Genomic DNA, 24,084 nt, shown 5'->3' with positions numbered 1-24,084 from the left:
CGCCGTGGCGCCAGCCCTTATATGGTCACGACAAGAGGCGTCTGCGAGGCAGCTCCTCACTACCGCCCAAAGGGGTCTGACTCCTGGCTCCAGGAGGCCATTTTCTGCTGCAAAGTCAAGATCTCTCCCTAATTTATCCCAGCTGGGGATGGTAATGGACCCCGTGGGACCAAACCAAGGTGCTACCTTATCTACCTGATCGAGGAAGTTTTGAATTTGTTTTTGTTTCATTTTTAATCCCTTTTCCCTCAGCAAGTCGCCCAAAGCGACTGACAGCGGCTGAGTAGCGGTGTTACCCATGTTAATCGGAATTTCAAGAGTTTCTTTTTATTTTTATTTTTGTTTCCTTTTTCCTTTTTTTTTTTTTTTTTTTTTTTTTAATAACAGGGACAGCTTAGTCCCCGTGCCCCTTTACGGCGCCCCTAAAACCGGCCTCTTTACGGCCCCCGGAACTCTCTTTACGAATTCCTCAATCCTTGCGACGCATCGACCCAAGGTTGCCCGATAGCCCCCGCTATCCGGCCCAGCAGCACTCGCTGCCTGTTGAACAGTTTAACCTGTCAGCCCCCTGCCCGCCGAGTAGCCCCTGCCATCGGCGCTTGACGGTTTTACCTGTAGTGGAGAAAGAGGTTGGTTCCCTGTACTGTCAGTGAGAGGGTCTACTGTCGGAGAGAGGGTCTCGTTCCCCGTACGGGCCACCAGTTGACTGGCGCAGCTCCCCAATGAGACAGGAAACACTTCAGGTGGGTAACAGGAACTGCCAACTTTATTGTTGTGGGTTCTGGCTTATATATCTGACTGTAGCCAATCAGGCTGCCACGAGGGCTACCACAAGGAGGAAGGGCTGGAATGAGACACGGGCTCTGGCTAATATACTCAGCTGTGGTGAATACGAAGTGAGTACAGGGTGACTTAATTTGGAGAGGGACGTAGCACATTGCGGAAGCTGGCGTGGTCCTTAGTCCCGGGTGGGGTATGGTATGTTGAGCACCTGCGCCCAACAAGTTTCAAAAACACAGTTGGTACCAGTATTAGACCTAACATCAGTTTGTGATATAACTTGTTTATATTCTCATTTTTCTTGAGTGATTTGTATTTTCTCCACAGATAAAACAACCATAATAACGTGTACTGAGTGCTTATTCTCTGCCAGGCATGGTACTCAGCATTTTTTTTATTTAGGCCTTTCAAAATTCATTCGTACATTTTGCTAAGCTTTAAAATCATCTCTCAAACCACATGATTCCTCTCAAGTTTCCCCCTGAGGTTGGTACTATTACCACCTTAATTTTACTGATGAGAAAACGGTAGGACAGGGTTTGAGCTTGTCTTCTTCAGAATAGAGAACACAGCTCTTCACAATCATGTCATCCCAAGAAGCACATGGCTCTGTCTTCACTGTTGCTTTAACTCTTCTCTGAAGCTGGTGGTCAGTGCTCTAACAGAATGACTGCATCCTTGGATGCTGTCCACGAAGCCAAGGATGAATTTTTTCATGCATAATGTTTTTAGTGTGAACATCTCAGCTCTGTGCACATGGCCCAGAATCTCACCCTTCTCCAACTCAGAGACTCATCCTTGGCTGTTCTTGTTATCCACTCAAGTACACCAGCACCCCGCTGTGTCATGCTTCTTTGATTTGGGCCTGGACTCTAATCTTTGTTCTGTAGTCATGCTTTATTTTAACAATTTCTTCCATTGGAAACAACTACCAGACTCTTCAAGTAACACTCTGCCCTCAGTCCTTGCTCCAGCGTATGCACTCGGTATTTTAGTCCCAGCAGTGTCCTGCACTGTTGCAGTGACTTTGGTGCATACTCTCTCTCTGTTAAATTCACTGACAGAAAAGCCCATCTTCTTCCCATTTTGTATTCCCAGCCCCTTGCACAGTGTCTGACACTTGATAAGGATCTGAATGAATATAAATTGAACAACGAACAAATATTCAGAAAGAGTGCCATGTTTCCAATAAAAGGAAAGTGTGGATATTTTTTAAAGTGATAGGATTGATTTGAAAAACAACTTAGGGCAAACACTTAAAAATTCATTTTGAATTTTGCTAAGCTTTAAAACCATCCCCCAAACCATAGTGATGCAATTACTTTCATAAATGTCTAATACATGCTGGCTGCTGTCTCCTGACTCGAGGTAATTCCCTCACCAAATTGAGAATTATCCTTAAGCCCCTGAGTTTACCCCTCATTCCTCTCACTCTGAAAAGCACACATAATTCAAGATTCAAGAAAGCAGTCCTTCCCTCCTATCTTTTCCTACCATTGCATTAATGAGCACTGGAACTGCCTCAGCCTTAGAATTAAGTGCTTCTAGTATCTCTTGTCAGCATTTTTGAGAAGTCTTTGGAAGTAATTCACATTACAATTATAAATATAGTTTTTCTATTCAGAAAAAAATGAATCCTGTAAAAATTTATTTCTTCCAAATGCTAAAATATCAACATTCGGAAATTAAACATCCACAGCTCTCTTTACGTTTTAGTATTGATTTAAATTCTGAAGATGGTACCATTTCACTGACTTCCAAAATTTTCATCCCCTGAGATTTAGAGGCACAGATTTTGTATGAATATTGGCTGGTTCAGAGGTCTCACTTGTGTTCAAGGAATGCAAAAGGAAGGGACCTGATCTTTAGCGACTCCATTTAGTATTGTGCCAAACCAAACAGCCCTTATAAGGGCCATACCTTTTGCCTCCTCTATTGGTTATTGTAAACAGACACCAAAATCAAAGCCAAAACCAAACGTACCCAAGACAGCAACAAACATATTGTGAAATAAAAGCTATGATTTTGCATTGTAGCAGTAATCCCTGGAGAAACTGAATGGCACCAGCCTTAACAGAAAACTATATCCTCTTTACTTTTAATAAAGACTGAAGTTTTTGAATATTAAACATTTTTATGGCTATAGTAACAAAAAAACCTCTGAGCAAAAATTTCCATTTGCATTGTCTCCATGTGTGAAGATATTTTCTTTTGTTCTACATAGTGTTTTTCAAACAAGGACTTTGATGATGGGGTTTATGGATTTCTCCAAGGGATTCATATGTGAAGTTTTGGCTACATTTTCAGTAGTATTAGCAGTACCTGTGAATTTGTCAATAGAAATCACAGATTTCCACATTATATCTAATTTTTCCTGAGGTGGTGAAACATTATTTATGCTCTTATCTATTTAGGAATTATAATAGACCTACCATTGTATATTTTTTCTTGCTGGAATAATAAACACATAACCTTGCATTACAAATGTTCCATTAAATATTTTAATAATTATACTTGTAATATTATTGTTTCCCTTACAATGTTATGAATGTAACATTACACATTTAAAAATATTATTCTACAAATAGGAAAATAGACTCTCAAAGTCTCCTTAGCCCAAGAGTTAGGACTTTAATGCGTGATTTATTGGCAGTGTCCCTTTGTGATTCTTCTCATTCTTCAGTCTCTCCATCTGATCTCTTCATTTGTGTTTTATTTTTCCTATCTTTTGCTTCTTTCCTCCTGCTGTATTTTTCCCCTCTCTCCTTCTTCCTTTATCCCTTTGTTGGTTACTTCTCTCTCTTTGCTGTGACAAAATATGCAACACTCAAAGTTAAAGGAGGAAAAGTTTATTTAGCTCACAGTTAGTGCAGGTTTCAGTATGTAATTAGTGGACCCCAAGTCAGGGTGGGAGGGTGAAGGGCATCAACTCAAGGTAGCAAAAGTCATAAAAACAAGAACAAAAGACAGGTAGAACAATCATCTTTACCTCCCTTATAATGTATGCAGACTGCCTGCCCTCAGGTGGGTGTAGCACTCATACCGTCTCCAGGTCCTCCTCATGCTCTGGATCAGAATATTTACATAGTGAGGAGGGATCCTGGTCTGCTGCTGAGATACTTACACTTCTACACTTTTCAAATTGACCCAATGAGTCAACCATGACAACATCCTGGAGTGTAAACAACCACCCTAGGGCATGTCCTATACACCCTAGTATATAGAACTACTGAGTTACTTAGTTAAACTTCTAAACTTGAGTTGACATAATATATGAGCCATTACACTCCCCTTCCTTGCTAATGCTAACTAAGGAAATTACCTACTGGCTTCTTTTTACTCTGATAAATAGTGAAGTAAAGTCTTGTCTCCCTTTTTCCTTATCTGACCCTCTGAAGCTTCTCCTCTGAGATAAGGTGCCATATTTATTCACTTTAGTATAAAACAGCTGGGAAGAAAGAGAAAGCCAGGCCAAGTGCCATCTTTGTGACAAAACCCAACTATGCTTCCTCCTCTGAGATTTCCTTAAATGTTCTGTAACATGATTCAAGCCTCATTTTCAACAGGATTTCCTCCTTAAGAAGGATCGAAAATCCTTGCATTTCTCACCTCTATTTTGGCCCAGGTGCTACTAGTGCAGGAAGGAGATGTGAGAGAACTTCACTTGCTTCTCTATCTCTTTCCTTTGAATTGGATTCCAAAGAAACCTCTTAGTTTCATTCATGCCAAGAGTCTGTGTTTTGCAGATAACAAATACTTCTATGCTAGGGATTTCTCATGTTTTGTCTACTTTTTTCTTTTATCCAAGAGAATTTAAAATATTATTCTGTCCCAGTGACTTTACAAATAGTCTTCTCATAAAAGACTTTAATGAAGGGCATATAATTCTGTCTCCACGGATCTTAATATTAAGTGGGTCATTAGATGTTCCCAAACAATTCCATAATACAGATTCATATATAAATTCTATTTTTAATTTGTTTGCTTAATGCTATTGACTTCATTTTTATGCTTATTTATATTCAACAAATAAGGGCTCAGGCTATTTTGTGAACTCTGGTCTTTGAAGAGCTAAACTTACAAATGGAAATAGGAGTCTGACTTCCCTTCAGGACACAAATTATGGAGAGGAGGGAAGGATGAAGGATAGCATCTAAGAGTCACACTGAGATTCAGACAGGGAGACTCATTCTTAAACTGAGTGCGTGGATAGGAAAATAGGCTGAAAGATGAAACTTGAGAGACCAAGATGAAGCACAGAAATCTTGAAACATTGAGGCTATTTTCATAGACAATGAGTTCATACAAGACTGAGAAGAAAGAATTGACATTTGGAAATTTTTCCTGTTCTAGATTTGTGTTCTAATCAATAATTACAATATAATGTGTTATTTTTTTTACTGATTTAGGTGGTAGTCTCAGGATGATTATAGGACACTGGAGTTTTCTTTCAGAGTCAAGGAAGACACTTGTGTTGTTGTAAGGGAACATGGCTGGAGGTAAAGACACAAAGGAGAAGGGAGGCCAGATTATGTAGGATATTATGAATTTTATAGTAAGGACTTTGGATTTCTCCTGAGGATGCTGGGAATTACTTGGGGTTTTTAGGTTAAAGAATAATGTAATAAAGCTGATATTTTTTGACAAACTCATCTAGCTGCTGATTGAGGATTATAGGAGCATAAGAATCAGAATATGGAGACAATTTGGTATCTATTGCAACAGTTCAAGTATTGGATGGTGTGACTTGAACTATATCAGAATGGGGAGAAGTCTTAGCAATAAGACTTGCTGATGAATTAGATGTGGTGTATGATTAAAAAAGTATTACACATGACACCAGGAATTTAGATCTGAAAAAATGTTAAAATTGAACTACTAATAATTCCTATAGGGAAACTCCAGAATAAACAGATTTTGGGAAAACACCACACGAACATTTTTCTAATGATGGAAATTATATTTCGTTTCACAATCTAGATGTAGTGGTATCTCCAGAATTACTATACCTACGAATATTTAGAGACAATGCTCTTCCAGTTTAGGCATAAATGAAGCTAAGAAATTATTTTACATGAAATTAAGATAATTCAGTTCGAGGGAACATAGTTAATCAAGCCATTTGTTGATAACAGTATTGCCCACAGGGAAATTTGAAGCTCTAACAGTGGATCTTCTGATCTCCCTAAAAATAATACTTCCACTGACATCAGCTTTTCAAGATTTTAATGGTAACTGGGGCAACCTGCTCGGGTCCCCTACTGTCTCTCTTCAAACAATAGTTTTCTTTCTCTCAAGAAGTATATTCTACTCTTAACCTCCATTGTTCCTAAAATTCATTCATCAATTTTAGAGAACATGAGCTCTAGGACACACGAGGTTGAGAGTTTCATTCCTGTATATTATTTGGAGGTCTTCCACCAAGATCACTGAGTGGAGGTGAGAGTTTGCTTTTGCTACATAGACTCTGGACTGGGACTCATTTAGATGGCAGATAGATAAGAGCAGATTACAGAGGATCCCTGAGACAGACAACTCAGATGCTGAAATAATACATCATGGGATATCCTGGACAGAGGGAGATGGATTCTCTTGACCCAGGAAGAAACTAATGTGAAAAGAACCAGTCAAACATGCAGTCCCAGGGAGAGCCCTGGGAGAGCCCTGGGACTGCATGTTTGACTGGTTCTTTTCACATTAGTTGGGGCAGCTAAGATTATTGGGGAAGCTAAGATTCTGTGCTCTCACATACCTAAATTCCCGCTGCTTCAACTCACTGGAACTGCAGTCGTACTGAAGTGCAGTCACACTGAAGTCACACTGAAGTCATACTGAAGTTGGAGGTCTGTGAGCCCAACTGAGAATGGAGCCAGCAAGGGGCCTGCATTGAGCTGCGGTGAGTGCCAGGAATAAAACCCTTCCACAGGAAAGGGGCAGCAATGGGATGACACTTTGGAATCAGGCAGGACTGGCAAGAACAAGGAACAGCAGTGACTTCAGTCAGTTGTTCCCTTTCCAGATGAGATTGGTGGGGCATGCTTGGCCTGGATAACCCCTGGCTGAGACCCAAAAGTTGTCCCAAACCAACTCCCTACATGCAGTGCACACTAATGCAGTGAAGGCCTCAGCAGGTTGACTGAGCCATAGGGGAGGGGCCAGCACACACCACAGTGTGTTCAATAACACACTGGAGTGGGCAGGATCACCTAGCCAGTGTGCTTTAGAAAACCATAACCAACAAAGAAAGGGACTGAGACCTCTCCTATATGCCTGTATAGAAGAAACAAAAAATATAACAAGTGGAAGCAACAAGAAAAAGCCCCCAGCCTCCAATCCTAAAAATATTGATCCAGGAGAGGTAAATACAGAAGAGATTGAGGACAGCAAACATGCAATATCAGACACGACATCAGTGAACATAAAAAGATATCTTCGGGACCTCATAGACAAGTTCAAAAGTGAAATATTTAACCAAGTAAAGCAAAATATAAATAGATTAATAAAAGAAATTCTAAGCACCTATCAAGAAGACACAGATGGAAGAATGGAGGAACGCAAAAAAAAGGAGAGAAATGTTTGGTGAAGAATATAAAGAAAACATAGGATACATGAAGCAGGTTCAAAGAGATTACCAGGAAATAAAAACTCTATTGAAAGCTGGCAAAACTGCTTGAAAGAAACTAAGGATAGGTTATCCAAACTGGAAGACAGGTTTGCAATGTGTGATCATGAAAGGAAAAATTTCTTAAAAATAACAAGGAAACAGGCAGTAACAATACAAAGGCTAAAAGATGACAAGAGAATCTATAACTTAAGAATAAAAAAAGTGAATGAATAAGCAGGGGTACAAACAAAGGAACTGCAAAGGCTATTCACAGAAATAATTAAGGAAAACTTCCAAAGCATAGGAAAAGTAAATGATATTCAGATATATGAAATTCAGCCACCTACAACCAAAACAGAGCTGCACCCAGGCATATAATATTCAAGATCCCAGAAATTCAATATAAGAACAGAATATTAAAAGCCATCAGAGAAAAGAAACAGATTTCCTATAAAGGAAAACCCATCAAAATCACGACAGACTTCTTGACATAGACCATCAAATCAGAAAGAGCTTGGAGTGATGTATTCCAAGCCCTGAAAGAAAATAACCTCCAGCCCAGATTTATGTACCCTGAAAAACTGTCTCTAGAAATTAATGGAGAAACAGGATGCTTCCAATACAAAGAAGAACTGGGGGAATTTGCAGCCACCAATCCAACTCTACAGAGAATACTGAAGGACATTCTAGAGAAAGAGAAAAGTACCAGGATTCCAGGAACAGTGACAGAGAGGCCTCAATCAATGGAGCAGAAAGTGGAATGAAGAAGAAAAGCAGACAACTAATAGCAGAAAAGAACACAACAGAAATGAGGCAGAGAATGTTGGCTATAATCTCTAATATAGATGGCCTTGATACACTAAAAGAGATAGAGAGAGACAGAGAGAGAGAGAGAGAGAGAGAGAGAGAGAGAGAGAGAGAGACAGGCAGAGCAGATCAGGAGGTACAGTCCACCGAGATGCTCTTTATAGGAAATATAATTAACCTGAAAAAGTATTTATGGACCAAAAATCAAATATGAGAAAACAATTCTCTATGTGACAGAGTAATAGGGGCAACTTGACCAGTATTTGTAGATAGGTTGGAAAGACAGGCTTTAATAGGTAAAGGAATACACTAGAGATCAAGTCCAGGAGGGAGAAGGTTTGGAACCACTTATGGAAATGACAGGTTTCCCCCCCCCAATCTAAAAGCTGAGGGTGTTGGTGAGACCCAAAAATGCACAGTGCACCCTGGGAGAGTGAAAGGGAAGGAATAGTCTTTAAAAAGATGGCAGAGGACATTGTTAATAGTGCATCAGGATTTAAAACCCACAATACTCGCACCACTCTGCTTAGATAGATTTTACTCTGTCCCACTTTGTTTATTTGCACTAGATCTGAGGGCACAGACAGCTATCCACAAAATATCAGGATAAAGCACAGTAACCATCTTTAATTTCCTGTTAACTCAATCTGGAGTCTTGTATAACTTATACTGTTTTATAATGACTGATCTTAGTTAAATCTGGTTTGTTTGATTGTTGTTTGGTATTGACAGATTTTATTCAAAACTGTTATGATTGATAGTATCAAGTCTGAGAATATAGGCAACTACACTGAAGATGACAAGATCCACTACAATACCCATTCTGGTTTGATTACTACTTGTTTTTGAAGTTTTACACTGTCTACAAAGTTGTGTTTTTCTTAATATTGTTATGTATTGCTATATTCAATTATACTATGTCTAATGATATAGACAATTCCATTGAAGATAACAAGAGACAACACAGTAACCATGGTAGAATTCCTTGTACAGTGGCTTTATATGTCTTTTTCATTTCATGTGTCTATAGGAATATGTTTTGTCTTGTCTTGCTTTGTTTTGTTTCTCCTTCTAATACAGAAAGTATAGAAATAAATGTCAAGGCTCATGCATGCATAGATCCTATAAATAGTTTATGAGAATTGATCTTATAATGCATGATGAAATGAACAAATACTTTGAAGAAAAAGAGACACTACAGTACCAAGTGCTGATCCTGCAGTGTCATGATGTGAAATCCAGAAGTACTATTATTCTTTGTTCAGAGTGATTTTAGCCTGCTTTGGTTTGTTTAATCTCAACATAAATGAAGATATGGATAACTGCATGTATGTTTAAGTGTATAGTATGGATAACCATATTACTAAGTTTCTGTTGAATAGTTGAACAGATCCATTTGCAGTCTCTCTGTTTGAATCCCCTCTTTGTATGTTTCACTTTTGTATCTTGAACAACTATTTGTAAGAGGACAATATGTAATCCATCACCAACTAGTGATTTCTGTTAATTTTTTCTTTGAAAGTATATATTATTTCTACCTGTTTTCTATTTTGTTTAGTCTTTCTTTAAGTAAAATTAAAAAAAATATTTTAATGGTAACTGCAATGTGTCTGCCACAGAGTGAAGTTATAAAAAAAGTTAGTATTGTGTATCTTGATAAACTGTATGAGGTCTTTCATGAAGCAACACTAATCCTTACAAGACAGGATTATGGCTTCCAAAGATGCCTATGTTAGATAACTTAATGAAAGAAATTCAATAATTAATATGCAACTATTAGGAAGAAGAAACAACACATGAGCAGATCACAAGATTTGGAACTATGGGAAGCAGCTCTCAACTCTTGAGTTGGAGGGATGAAGAGAAGACCTGAGGTCCACAATGGACATGGGAACCATGTGGACAGACCCTTTTAGAAGGATCTGGGAAATGGGGCTGGGACCAGAAAACAGATACAGCTGCGGTGGAGACTGTCTAAAGCAAACGTGGAAAGGAAGAGATCTACTGGCTTTTTTTCCTGTAGTCTTTTTCTGTGCTCCACAAGTGAAAACATGTGGCAAAGGAGCTTCCACATATGGTTCACGGTTCCCAGGCATCACCACCTGTGAACTGAGAGTAGCTTAGGGGAAAGGTGGGGAAAAGATCTGACAACAAACAAGCAGAGGATCAGTAGACCTCCTGGTAGAGGTGTTGGGAAGAAAGAAGAAAAGTTTGGTGAAGTTTTACTTCAGAAATCAAAGGAAGGTAAAGACGATATGGGGCTTTGTGTATAATCAGCATGGAACTGAGCTTTGGAGAATAGGAACTGTTTTCATTGAAAACCTTGACTTTGAAGCTTTGTAATAGTCTTATGTTTATTTTCATTTTTATTGTGGTAGAAATGAGTTTAAATAAAATGACACAGAGAGAACACCTATGAAGAATGAATTCTACTTTACAAACATTCTAGACAAGAAATATCCCAAATGATTGATGTGGTGATGGAACAATCTAAATGGATGGTAACTCATATGAAAGTGTAAATTATGACAAAATAGAAATAAAGTAGAGTAGAAGCTATAATTGATTAGTAACACTCTTTGTCAAATTCAACTTTTCTTTCTGATCTGGGCCATGGATGAAAATTCTTGCTGAAAAGTAACCGCTTGTTTATTCATTACCATTTGCTACTAAAGCTGAGATAAGTAAGCATAATTATCTGTTTCTCTTCCAATTTAGAGTCTCTGCTTTTGCATAAAATAGCACCACCTACCTTGGGCAATGCAAGTAATGTTGTTTTCTCTGAGCTAAATCCCCAACCCCTCTTTTAAACATTATAACCGAGCAAGATTTGTTGGAGCCTATCATTCAGAGCTTGATAAATCATATTTGGCAAAATCATTTCTTGTAAATACCTGTTGGATCTTTTTTAAAAGATGACATTAAATACAAAAGTTTGTTATTCTAAATTCAACTCCATGAGTTGTAATTTTTGTAGACAACCTAGATTTAATTTTTTTGTCTCTGAGTCTGAAGATTATAATGCCTGTAATTTGATTTTCTCTCTATGGAGATATTTTATCTATTTGATACCAGTCTTTACCAGGTTAAGCACAGTAAAAATTCTCATCAAAATTTTGTGTACTTCACTTTTAAAAATACTGTTAGAAACTCTTGCTTATTTAGAAAGATAGTTGTAGGTGTTGGGCAGACTTCAGGTATAAATTCTAGAAATGTTTCAAATTCTTGATTCTATTCTTTTTCATATTAATTTGTCTCTTTTACGATGTGATGTACCATTGCTATTTCTCATGCTGACAGTTTGAAAATAAAAGGCACTTTAGGATATTCAGATTGAGGTTTTAAACTTTTTGTTTTATAACTTCAAAAGACAATTTCAATAATTAGAAATTTCTCAGTGGTAATGGTCTTTCAGTTTGTTATATACTCTTTTCACATTTTGCTTTTGCACATGTTATGGTTTGTATTTGGACCCCACCTCCTATAATCCTCGTGCAGTCATGGACACAGCTAATCTACATTTGTGATTAGTTTGTTGTCTAGGCTGGGACTTGTGCTGCAAGCTTGAGTGCTGCATCCACCAGGGGCTGAGCCAACATACAGTGTCAGGGCGGGAAGCAGGCATGTCTTTCCTCTTTTGCTTTGTTTGCAATTGCTGTTTGCAGTGGCCAAGAAGGACTACCCTCACGTGCCATCCTGCCTTGGAGCCAGCTGAGTGTGATCTTTGGAGGTTTTAACCTCCAAAGCTGTAAGAAAAATAAACCTTCCCCTCCTTCATATTAGGCATCATATATTTTGTCTCAGCAGTGAGAGAAAAGAATCTAAGACAGAACATATTACCTCAAAAACTCTATTGAATGGTTCAGGAGCTTTCACTTTTTAGAGGTGAAAACACTGCAGTTCAGAAAAGAAGGGTGACAATTCTAATGGTGCTAGGGTGGCTCTGCCCAGTCCAGTTAATGAGGGTAGTTCGCGTGCAGTGCCATAGTGCTTGACATAGTAGGGATTCTGGAAACCCTTGGCTCAGTTTTTCACTACCCTGTGTCTGACACATTGTCTGATTCTAGAAAACAGTGTAATAAATTGCTGCCTTTCGTGGGATACTTTGATGCATGTCACTGTTCTTAACCAGCAGATGAATTCACTGACAATATGCCTGCCTTGTTAATTCTAAAAGTACTATGGCTGTCATATTTTGAAGGAGATTCAAAAATTTATGAAATAAGTAAATGAAATAGTTCTAGAGTAAAAAGCCTAAATTTTTGAATAGGCATTAAATCCGAAAATCCAATGATATTCTGTTTCTTTACAGTTCCTCATTGGAAGAATTGTTAAACACTTAGAAATGTTCCTTCAGTGAAGACAGAATTTTGCTCTCCTCAGAGACAAAGCAGCTGCTTCCTGTGTAGTGAATTTTTGTAAAAGGAATTCTTTCCTTCTTTTCCTCTCTTACTTTAATCCCCAGATTTCCATACATTTTCTGGTTGGTACAGCCTATCAACATGTATTAATGTCTATTTCTGGGCCACACAACTTGCATATCAGTCAGTGCTTTACTAGGGAAGCAGATATAGCACGAGATATCTAAATGTATAAGAAGTTACAAGATTGGCTTATGATGGTCACCCATAGAGCTGGATGAGCTGGCGTGCAGAAGGTATCTGCACACAGGAGACTGAAGGATCCAGTCCAAGGTCAGGACTTCACGGCAGTGTCTCATAAAAATCCATATCAGGAGGCCAATGAGTCTGCAATAGAAAGCTGAAGAGTTTATGCCAGAAGGCTGAAGGGTTTGAGGCAGAAGCTGATGAATCTGTGCTGAATGCCAGGAGAGCTCCTCAGAACGGAAGCAGATCTGTCCTTCCTCATTTCCTCTTTCTATTGTTTCCCTAGAGTGGGTCCTCTACACTGTAGCATGTAGAATTGTTGAACCATTTCAGTTAAGCTTCTAAATGTCTCTAATTGACAAAATTAATTAACCATTACACCATGCATGGAGAATCAAAAAACAGGGCTTATTTCTGCTCCTGAAAATTCAGATTGGCTTTTCATGGAACTCAATAGCTTTGCCATTATTGCAATAATTACATTCACATCCATCGTCTCATTAATTTTCACAGCATATTTAGTGATATTTTGAATATTTTAATAGGTTAGATACATTTAATGTCACTGAAAAATGGGGTGGGACCTAAGTACGCGTTCTGGTGATGGTATTGTTGCCACGTGAGATCTACCAAAAACTCTAAAGTTACTCTTGGAAATTTCATTCTCTCTTTGCCTTCACAATTTGTACAGCTTTTGCCCCAAAGAATATAAAGCTTCACTTCACCTCTCTTCCCTTGGAAAATGAGTGTAATGACTATTGTCGGTTGTGTATTTTGATCTCCTGCAGAAATTAGAAAGGCAAAAGAATCCTATGTTTCCTAGACTCTTTTGAAGATAGGGTTCTCAATATAACTAGCTTTTACCAATATGCTACATTCCCTTAAGTTCTGGAAGGTGGGAGTAAGGAGAAAACCATTGCCCACAGATGCTATTTTCTGTCTGCAAGCAGGGTCAGTCATTACCTTTCAGACAGCAGCGTTCTGACATGGAGTCCCTACAGTTAGAGAAATTATAAAAAGCAATTTTCTAAACCTAAAACTTACAAGAGTATTTGAAGCAAAACTCTAGACCTCTTACTAAAAATACTGTGTACATGTCATGTTCTTTATAAGTTTGTACTTCAGTTATATAATCGGCTTCCCAGTATTAATTTAAATCTCCTTTTTTTTTTTTTGCCATTTGGATTCCTACTGATACATTTCTTCTACCCACATTATGCAGCCTTGGTGACAGCAGGGTTGTGTTGATGGCTTCAACATTCTACCCTCTCTCGTGTCCATCCTCATTGATATGTGACTTAGCAGCTACTTTCACGAAAGCAACGGAGTACATTTCCCCCACTGCTCTATTTGAGTTTTTTCCCCCAGAGTGAAGATGCAAGTTTATCAGTTTGGGGACTCAGCCCCAAGACAGCTGGACAATTTTCCCCTTTCTTTTGTGTTTTTGCTTCAACTATGAGAAAAATTACTGGACTAACCTGATGGAACATGAGAGATATGTGAGCCAAGGTCATTGGAAATCATGCAAATTTCAGCTGTCTCCATGTAAGAAATCCCAGCTAAAATTAGCAAAGGTCGCATGTGATCCTGAGCAAACCCTACATGCGTGGATACTCAATGCTGATTGCTGTATTAGGACTAATACTGTTTGCTATACAGCATTAGAATGGCAATAGGTAATTGAGATATTGGGGTCATGAGTCAAAATATGAGGGCTTTCCTCATCCCAATTTTGGACAATAGCCAAAATTTAGGACACTTGGAAACTTGAGACCTCAGCTCGACTGAAGAAAAAGCACAGGAAAAAAACAATGTGTTTGAATCATTCATTTAGTTGAAGGACTCAGATGAAATAGTTTAGTATTTTCTGAATTCACATCCAAGGAGGCTATAATTTCTATTTGACACCATGAGCCACATTTATTGATCCAGTAAATTTATTTTTCTTTTTAAATAAGCCAGGGTTGATTTCTATTTGCTGGACTGGTTGCTAATTCTTTGCTTAAAATTACCTTAAGTCTAAGTGGCTTACCATAATCATTTCATTTTATTCATGAGTTGAGTCAGGAATATGAAAAGTCCTCAGCTGATCCATTTTTGGCTTGTATTTTTTCATTGCAGTGGAAATCAGGTGCCAGACATCAGAAGGTTATAGGACTGTAGTCCTAGGATGCTTCTTCTAACTGGTGATTGTTCTTGCTGTTGATGGGGCACTCAGGTGAGCCAGTCCTCCAGAATGTCTACTGTTGGCTTTCATGGGTTGTGTCAGGATAATTGATTTTTAGATCATTGCTGCTTCTCCTTAGAATAAATCTCCAAGAAGACCAGGCATGGCTTCTCTCAATGAGAAAATCAATATATTTTGGCATATTTAAAGAATCACCCTGTTCTGTCTTCTGTCTACAAATTTTTTATATCCTTCCACTTACAAAACATAGTGTCTGTTTTTCTCCAAAAATTCTCCCAAAATCTTGTCACTTGGGCCTGAGTCTAAGACTCCTGGTCAAGGATCTCATCATCCAAATTGAGTACAAGTGTAGATAAGGCTTCGTGGGTTAGTCCTCTGGTCACTAATCCTCTTGATATAAAATCCTAGGAAACTAGACAAGCAAGCTACCTGCCCCTCACAAATGCAGTGAATAATGTTGCCACAGTAATGGGATAGCTGGAATGAGTGCTGTAACTCTGACAGGGGGAACATAGAGAGAGGTCCTTAGTGACTAAGGGATTTATAACTTTTAAGCTCAGACAGGCAGAACCTCCAGTTTGATAAGGACTGATCGATTTCTTCCAACAAAATTTATAGCACAATGAAAACCATTGGCTAGGATTTTATTTCAGAGTGAAGAGTAAAAATAATATTTTCATGAGTGAGAATCATTTTTGTTATAAAGTTATACAAATTTCATGGAAGAAAGTTAAAAAAGATCTAAACTGCTACTATCAGTTTCATTTTACGTGGTTTTAATGAGACAGTAAGGTAGAATGCTTGTTGGACTAGTAATATGCAGGTCATTTTTGATAATTTAATTTTTGTTCTTATTTTTATAAGAATAAGTGCTGGAAACTCTGACTTAAAAAGATCTGAGAGCCAAATCGAATATTCATTCTCCATTACTCTTCATTATAGGAGGATATTTTGTCTCATGGATGCTAAATACTTCTAGGATTCTTTGGTGGTTGAATTCATGATTTTATTTCTTTAGACCTCATACAAATGAAGGCAGTTTTCTACATGTTCCATCCTTGTTTGAGTTCCATCTACTTATGTTTGCAACAAAATAATTATTTAACTTTTTTCCATACTATGAATAACCTTGGAAGACTTTTATAGTATTTATGAGTGCCTAAAGTTTTTTGAAAAATTGATCAGATTTTATCATTTTCAATGATAGCCTATGAAGAATGCTTCCTCTAGTACTGGAAAACTCAATTTCTGACTCTAATGTCTTCCAGTACGGCAAATTGGCCAATAGTTTACAGACACATGTCTATAACGGTGACTACAGAACTGCCAATTAAATTATTCATCTCATTTCTAAGTACCCAAACAGCTGCCAACTGAGCTAAGACAAATAGGCTCTACCTCTTTTAGCTGTTTTCAGAACAACTTACTTTTTCATAAACGTCATGCAACTTCTGCTCAAATTGCAATTAAGTCCTTCAAGGATGGTCTTCCAAGCTGAGGAACATCTGTGCATAAGATACCTTTGTATTTCCTCCTCTCCTAACCAAAAACTATTTGAAGAGATTTTATTTTCAAACTTTACTCAGATGAAAGAGCCCACTTGGAAAGCAATGAACAGTGTTCCTAAAACTGCTTGTTGTCTGAGATTTTAGGATAAAACAAAGAAATGACACATACAATAATTAAAGTGGAAAAAATTAATGTTACCAAGTAAAATATCTCAAAAGAGTATCAAGAATGTTTGTGCAAAGGTCTTCCCTGGTAGACAAACTTCACTCTTTGGAGGTTTTAAGCTGTATTCAGTTTCCAAATGAGGATTATGAAGCACTTTTCATGGGTATGTTAGCTAGAAAATGAATCTAGATATTGGCACTACTGAGAGATAGTGGTGGCTCCATCCTGTTGTAATTGAAGGACAGTGATAAGGTGCATCACACTCTGAAACATATTGAAAGATATTCCAACACTTTGGGAAAGAATGATATTATTGATAGAAGCAGTTATTTAATTTTTTTGAATTGAGTCATTTGAGGTCACCTGGTATTATGTACTGAAACTGTGGCCCCCCATTTATATGTTGATGTCCTATTCTCTAGTACCACATAAGTGGCTACAGTTGGAGAGTCTTTAAGCAGGTGGTAAGTATATTAAAAGGAAGTCAGTAAGGTGAGTTCTAATTGACTGTGTTCATATATAGGAGTTTAGTACACAGATATGTGCATAGGGAAGACCAGGTAAAGACACAGGGAAAAGATGAATATCTACGTGCCAAAGACAGAGGGGTAGGGAGCAAACCCTAGTGACACCTCAACCTTGTACTTCCAGCCTTCAGAATTTGAGAAATATTTCTGCTGTTTACGTTAGCTTGTCTGTTGTATGTTATGATGGCAATGTGAGCGTATTATTTCACAAGGATTTTCTAAGATCTTACTTACTGAGATTTTTCTGCTTGGCAGTGTGATAGGCTTTGTGGAGTATGATTTAAACTTAGGTATTCAGTCAGGGCAAATTAAGTTTTAGAGACTCTTTTCAAAACAAGCCTCCTTATAAAAAAAGTACCTTGATTCTTGCTGTTTTGACCAGATAGTCATTGATTATGTTTTTCTAGATTATGGACACCCAGCTTAACTTGGTTGTTCAACTAGCTTAAATGTCTCATCTAAGAAAGAGCAAAGGCAAAAGATAAACTTTACTCTTTTGGCTTATTTAGCTTTATTCTATTGGTTCAAATAGTTGTCCCAGAAAACTCAGAAAAGTTTTTAAATTTTAATGGCAGGATGTATTTTCACCAGTTCTTATCAGGGTTAAGTTATTGTAGGTCTTACTGAATATGAGCATTTTAAAATAATTACAAAGTTTATTTCTCATATAACTAAGCCCAGTTGGTTGGGAAAAGAAAAAAACACAAAGGAATCCAGAGGAGACTTACTTGTTTTTTCAAACCCTGTCCTGAAGGGGACACGTCTCTTCTTATATTTCAGGTAAGAAGTGCTCATCTGGACACACCTTGATGCAGGAGGTTCAGGTCTTTCACTTCCTCTTTCCATTCTGAATCCTGCAGAATTGAAGAAGATATAAAAATATGCTGCTGATACATATTTCATAGTCTTGTTGTGCTAAGTACTATTATGACCTTTTGTATACTTTTCCTTTTAATATCTACAACAGCTCGTAGTATCTTGTGTTGCTGTTCTTAGTACTAAATGACAAAATTGAGGTAGAAAAACAAATAAATTGTTGACATTCACAAAACAGGATTTCAACCATGTCCAGGCAAGCGGATTCCTGATTCCTTGCTCTTAACCATTATATAACACCTGCTCTGTGTGACTGTCAAAAAGGGACAAACTCATAAAGTAGTTTAAAAAAAAAAAAAGACTAGGACTTTATGACTCTTTGGGCAATCTGGGGAAGAGCATTTTGTCAGTAAAACTCTGCTAATATTTTTACCTTCTTTCTGTCCTCCTAAAATATTCCTAATTTTCCAAGATTTGGGTAAATCCCATATCTTACAAAAATACTTTAGTCGTACTAGTCTGCAGGACTATTTCCCATGGTTTAACTGCCACTGCACTCTGTGCATTTGGCTCATTTATAAATTTATTTATTAATTTGCTGATTATTTTATTAGTCCATTTGCCATCTTATAAACATCGTTTAAGCTCCTGATACTGTATTAGGCACTGATGACCTACTGAAAAGGACATGAATTGTGCTTCTCAGGTTTAAGTCTAGAAATATATATCCCTGAAAATATAGTTCAATCACTTACAGTTTTGTATTATTGTCTTCTTTAAGTTATGTTTCAATAGTGAATTTTTGTGTTGTAATTTCTGTGACCCTTTCCCATTGTGCCTAGTGTGGTAGTAGAAACATACTAGAAGCTTGAAAATACAGACATTATTCTTTCAAGAAAATAAATTTTCATCACTCCCAGAGCTCAAGGACCTGCCCAGAGCCCAGCCACACTAGGCTGCACTTGTCCAGCAGGTTTCAGGACTGCCCAAGACAAGCCCAGTGACCTTCTCCGGTACCAGGAAACTCAGCTGGCCACTGGGGTGAGTCCACGTGCCATCCTGAGCCCCAAAGGACTTATTAAGATCATCGTTCCCAGAGCTCAAGGACCCACCCAGGTCCCAGCCACACTAGACTAGCCCTGGGAGGTTTTGCAGCCCGAGTAGATTGTGCTCAGCCACCTTCAATTATGGGAGTTGAAAGCAGGTGAAGTGAGTTCAAGAGCAGTGGTCTTTGCCCGGGGAGAGCTTTAGCCCATCATCCACAGTGGGTAGGTGCCAGCCCAGCTACCTGGAACACTGAAGGAGGGCATGAGGGCCTGACTGGACCATGCTCAGCAACCTCAATTCAGTCCCAGGAGCCTAGGGCATAGGAGACGATTTCCAACACATCCAGGGGAAGCCTTAGAAAAACACTTGAAACACAGAAATATAGGAAAATGACAAAACAAAAGACCAAAATGCAATCTCAAACCTCCAGCCCATTCCAAGAAAGCCCAAGAGCCATGTACATAGAAGAAAACATATGCCATACACCTGAAATACCTGTAATAATAGCAACTGAAATAAAGAAGCAACTCCAGGAAGCTTTAAAGGTATTCAAACTAAAACTAATCTCCCAGGTAAAAGAAGAATGATAAAAATAATGAAAGAGATCCTGCACATATTTAAAGAAGACACAGTTAAAAAATTAGAGGAACAAAACAAAAAGATAGAATCCCTGTATGAACAATTTCAGAGACAAACGCAATGCATGAAGCAGATTCAAACAGATATACAGGAAATCAAAAATTCCATCGAAAGTTGTCAAAACTGACTCAAAAAAGTGAAGATGGAATTTTAGACCTCAAAGACAAGATAGCAGCTAGCGAACAGGAAAGGAAAGATCTTTTAAAAAAACAAGGAATCAGGAAATAATTCAACAGCTGCAAGATGATGCAAACAAAAACAACATAAGATTAATTCATAAGTGAAATAAATCAAACTCATACGTATAAATACCGAATAATTTCCCTAGTGTAAGAAATGATAAGAATACATAAAAGTATGTGGTAATCATGATTCCCCATTATATTGCTTTGAAGCCTTATAATGTTTTCGTTCATTAATTGTAATGGTTTTATTCTGGGTTGTTTAATTTTATTGTCTGTGATGGTGTGAACAGCTGTTTTGAAGAAAACAAGACATCATAATAGCTAGTGCTGATTTAATATCATCTTGTTTTGATGCCCATTCTGGTTTCACTATTATCTTCTTCTGAAGTCCTGTAAGGTCTCCAACATTTCAGTTTTATTGGTTTTGTTCTGTACTGTTTTGTTCAATTTTATTATAACTGATGATATAGGCAATTCTTTTTAAGACAGCAAGAGGCATTATTGTAACCATTGTTGATCACCTTGTAATTCTGTTTTTATATCATATACTATGTCCATCCTTTTGTTTTGACTGACTCTGTTTTGTTTTGTCACATTTGATTTTATTTTCTTCAAAAAAATAATAACTGTGGAGGTAATAAAACCCAAAATGTGTAATTGTTATTGTAAAAAAAAAAGAGGAAAAGAAAGTGCTCTCAAGGATATAACTGCAAGTATATTTAAATGTGTAAGACAGATAGCCATATTACTAAGTTTTTGTTGGATCATAAGCAGAAGAGTTCATTGCAAACTCACTGTTTGAATGTCCACTTCGTATACTTTACTTTTGTAACCTGAACAACTATTTCTAAGATGACCATATGTAATCTATTAACTAGTTATTTCTTACTGTTTATTCTTTTTGAAATTCTGTATTACTTGTACCCTTTTACTGTTTTGCTTTTTTTCTCTTTAAATAAAATTAAAAAAAAAAGAAATGGTAAGAGTACATAAGAGTTAATAGTAATCATGATTCCCCATTACATTGCTCTGAAGCCTTATAATGTCTGCATTCATTAGTTGGAATGGTTTTATCCTAGTTTGTTTGATTTTATTATCTGTGATAGTATAAATAGCTATTTTAAAGAAAAGAAGATATTAGAAAAGCCAAAGCTGATTTAGTATCATCTTACTGTGAAGTCCTACTATGCTTTTGTTTTTTTGTGACTTTGGTTCTATCCTGTTATATCTTATTGGATATTATTATGTGTAATAGTATAAACAAATTTTCTATGGAAAATGAGATAATATAGTAGCCATTGTTCGTTCTCTGCTATTGGGTTCTGAAAGCCCTGTAATGCTTTCATTCTCTTGACTGGTTTTATACTGTTTTGTTATGCTTGATACTATCGTATATGAAGCTATGCTCAACTATTTCAAAGAAAGAGACACTATGGTAGTTAGTGTTAATTATGGGTTTTCTTGTGGTAAAATGCTGTGTTACTTGTATTGTTCTGATCTGATCTTCTTTGTTATGTCCTGTTTTGTCTTAATCTGTTTAAAATAAAAAGTAAATGAATAAGTAAATTTCTTTCTTTCCTCCTTCCTTCATTCCTTCCTGCCCTAATATGTATTTTTTAATAATACAGTCTTTAAGTACTGGTTTGAAAATATAGCAATATATAATAAGTTATCCCATCAAAACACAAGGAAAATTTACTTTAATAGAATGACCAGTATCTTTGTGTCATACAGCTTTTTCTTGACCCGGTCAATTATTTCAGGTTTGAGTTCAAGTAGGATTTGATCATGAGAACTGTGGTCTTGGGACTGAGAAAGTGTGTGTGACATGATGCCCAATCAATTTTTAACTTCCATAAAGAAAATACCATTTTTGTTCACCTTTGACTGGGCTCCAAATAATTCATATATTGCACCTAACAACCAATGCCAGCTTACAATATATTTTGTGAGACAGTGAAGCTAGGAGACACATACAGAGAGCTGATGGTGAGAATACCTCTTCAATTATTCATTTGAATCCAGAGCCTCAAAATAAGTTGTACTCAGAGCAGGGAACTGTTTAATGATTAGTCTACACTGACAACATAGGAAAGAAAGTTAGCTATGTTGTAGTTGCAATAATTTGATATAAAAAGTGAGACAAACTCAATTATAACCACCTAGATTGTGTCAAGTACAGAATGATTTATCTGATTTTTCTCTTTGCTGGAAGTGATAGAGTCATGGAAATAACCTTCAATATTCCAGTTCTTTTTTGAGTGGGTACCAGAAATCCAATTCAGGATCTCACACTTTCCCAGCAGGCACTGGGCCACTGAGCTAAATCCCCAGCCCAAAACTCTAGTTCTAACTCTCTGGTTTGGTGACTTTTCTTTGAGAAATGAAATAAGTGATAATCATTTTTAAACTGTCTCTGTTAATAAACCAAAAGGTAGTTTTGATTCATTGCTTTACGTAATTTTGAGGAGGTGCTCTTTTATCCTTACATATCTTAATATGAAGACAAATGAATATTTTATGCAAAATAAATGAATGATTAATTACACCAAATTTTATCTTAAATTTCTTGTCAGTAGTTTTTCTTTTTACCTTAATGCCCTTAGTCGGGTAGAGTAATTGTTATTGTTATTCTGGCACAAAAAGTTTTTACAATAGCAATGCAAACCAATGAATTTTTACCTTTTTGTGTATGCATGTATGGACTCTTCATTTGCTGGCAAAAGAAGTACTGTAGACTTTTTCTATAGAAAAGAAAATCAATTAATTTCCACAATACAATTCTCCCTTAATATAGGACGCTCTTAAGAAAATTCTCTGTATCAGATATGAGGCCTGATATTGCTGTGATATAACAAGTTTGCTTTTATCTGAGGCAAATGAAGGGAAGTCCACTTGGCTATTTGTAGGTTGGTGCACAGTCATAAGTGATCCCACTGAATCCCTCCTCACACTCATGTGCTTGTGTGATCCCCTTCTCTCGAGCATAGACTGGATTTACTGATCTGTGTCTTACAAATGAATAGAATCAGTAGATAGAATATCAATTTCAGGACTAGGTTGCAAAAAAGCAATTTGAACCTAGATTCTTAAAAATGTTTTTCAATCAACACTCAAAAACAAATGCTTTCTTTTGATTTGAGTTCTAGATTAAAAAGGCCTGCACCATCCCTAATGAAATAAAGACAAAAGACACCAAGGCTTATCATCAAGAAATAGAAAACACTAGCACTAAAGAGAGAATTCTAAAAGATTCTGGACACAACCTCTCATTCAGTGCATACAGGGAGATAAGAAAATAAATGGTAGAGTATAAGATCCAGAATGGAGGGGCCCTTAGTGTAGAGAGAGATGGAAAGAAGAGAAATCCACTATGCCTGCTATGCAGTTGGCCAAGGAGTATCTACTTCACTTAGAGGCAGATGACAAGCTCAAAGGGAGATGTCCCCAAGGCAAAAAGTACTTAAATTATGTGATGTCTTATAACTTATTACTGAAAGGGTTTTGGCCCAGGCCGGATACTGTAGCCGATAAAGCCAAGGAGCTCCTATCTCCCCCCACCCTTAGGAATTGCCTCTGGCGCCAAACTAAGACCAATGGGCTACCTGTGCATCCCTAATGTCCCCTTAGGTTCCACCCCAGGCCGAGGCTACTTATGTGCCTCACTCCTCGTGTTCCACGGAGAGATCGCCGCCCCGGGGTGGAGATGCCGTGCTCCAGGGGGTCAGGGGTGTCTCTCCCCGCATTCCCAAAATAAAGGTTACTTATGTTTTATACTTCTTATCTTTTCAGCCGCCGCTGATCCTCCGCCAGTACTCCTCTTCTTCCTCCCCTCCACAGTTCTATCAATTACAATGTGTCTTATTCTATTTTCTGTTTCTATAACAAAATATCCAAGCCTGAGAAATTTATGAAGAAAAGAGGCTTATTTATCTCAGAGTTCTAGATACTATGAAGTCCAGGTGCAGAAGACTGGTCTCTCCTGAGAGTTTTCCTGCTCTACCATGACATGATAGAAGGCACCAAATGGCGAGGGAGCAATGTGATAGGTTACCTCTCCTTTCTTTTTCTTACAAAGTCACTGATGTCATAATGGAAGTCTTACAGGGTTTTATCATTCTGATAAGGATAATCCTGACCATGCTTGAAAGGTTCTACTTCCAAATACTCTTGACAGATTTCTTTGAGAATTAAAATTCAAACGTGAATT

General features: G+C 37.4%; 1 long non-coding RNA gene across 1 annotated transcript; it reads right to left on the bottom strand.

Moving 5' to 3' along the window:
* Positions 1–3,475: 3,475 nt before the first annotated feature.
* Positions 3,476–22,619, bottom strand: LOC134474080 (uncharacterized). Its single transcript, XR_010044684.1, has 3 exons — positions 22,557–22,619; positions 17,916–18,041; positions 3,476–3,586 (listed from the first exon to the last, which is right to left on the bottom strand). It is a non-coding gene; the product is annotated as an uncharacterized LOC134474080 (long non-coding RNA).
* Between the last annotated feature and the right edge of the window lie 1,465 nt (positions 22,620–24,084).

The sequence above is a fragment of the Cavia porcellus genome, unplaced genomic scaffold (genome assembly GCF_034190915.1).
Source record: "Cavia porcellus strain 051 isolate PalLab524CR breed Dunkin Hartley unplaced genomic scaffold, mCavPor4.1 scaffold_30, whole genome shotgun sequence".
Classification (NCBI taxonomy): domain Eukaryota; kingdom Metazoa; phylum Chordata; class Mammalia; order Rodentia; family Caviidae; genus Cavia; species Cavia porcellus.
Note: the sequence above shows the minus strand (reverse complement) of the source record. Positions and strands in the feature narration are given on the sequence as shown.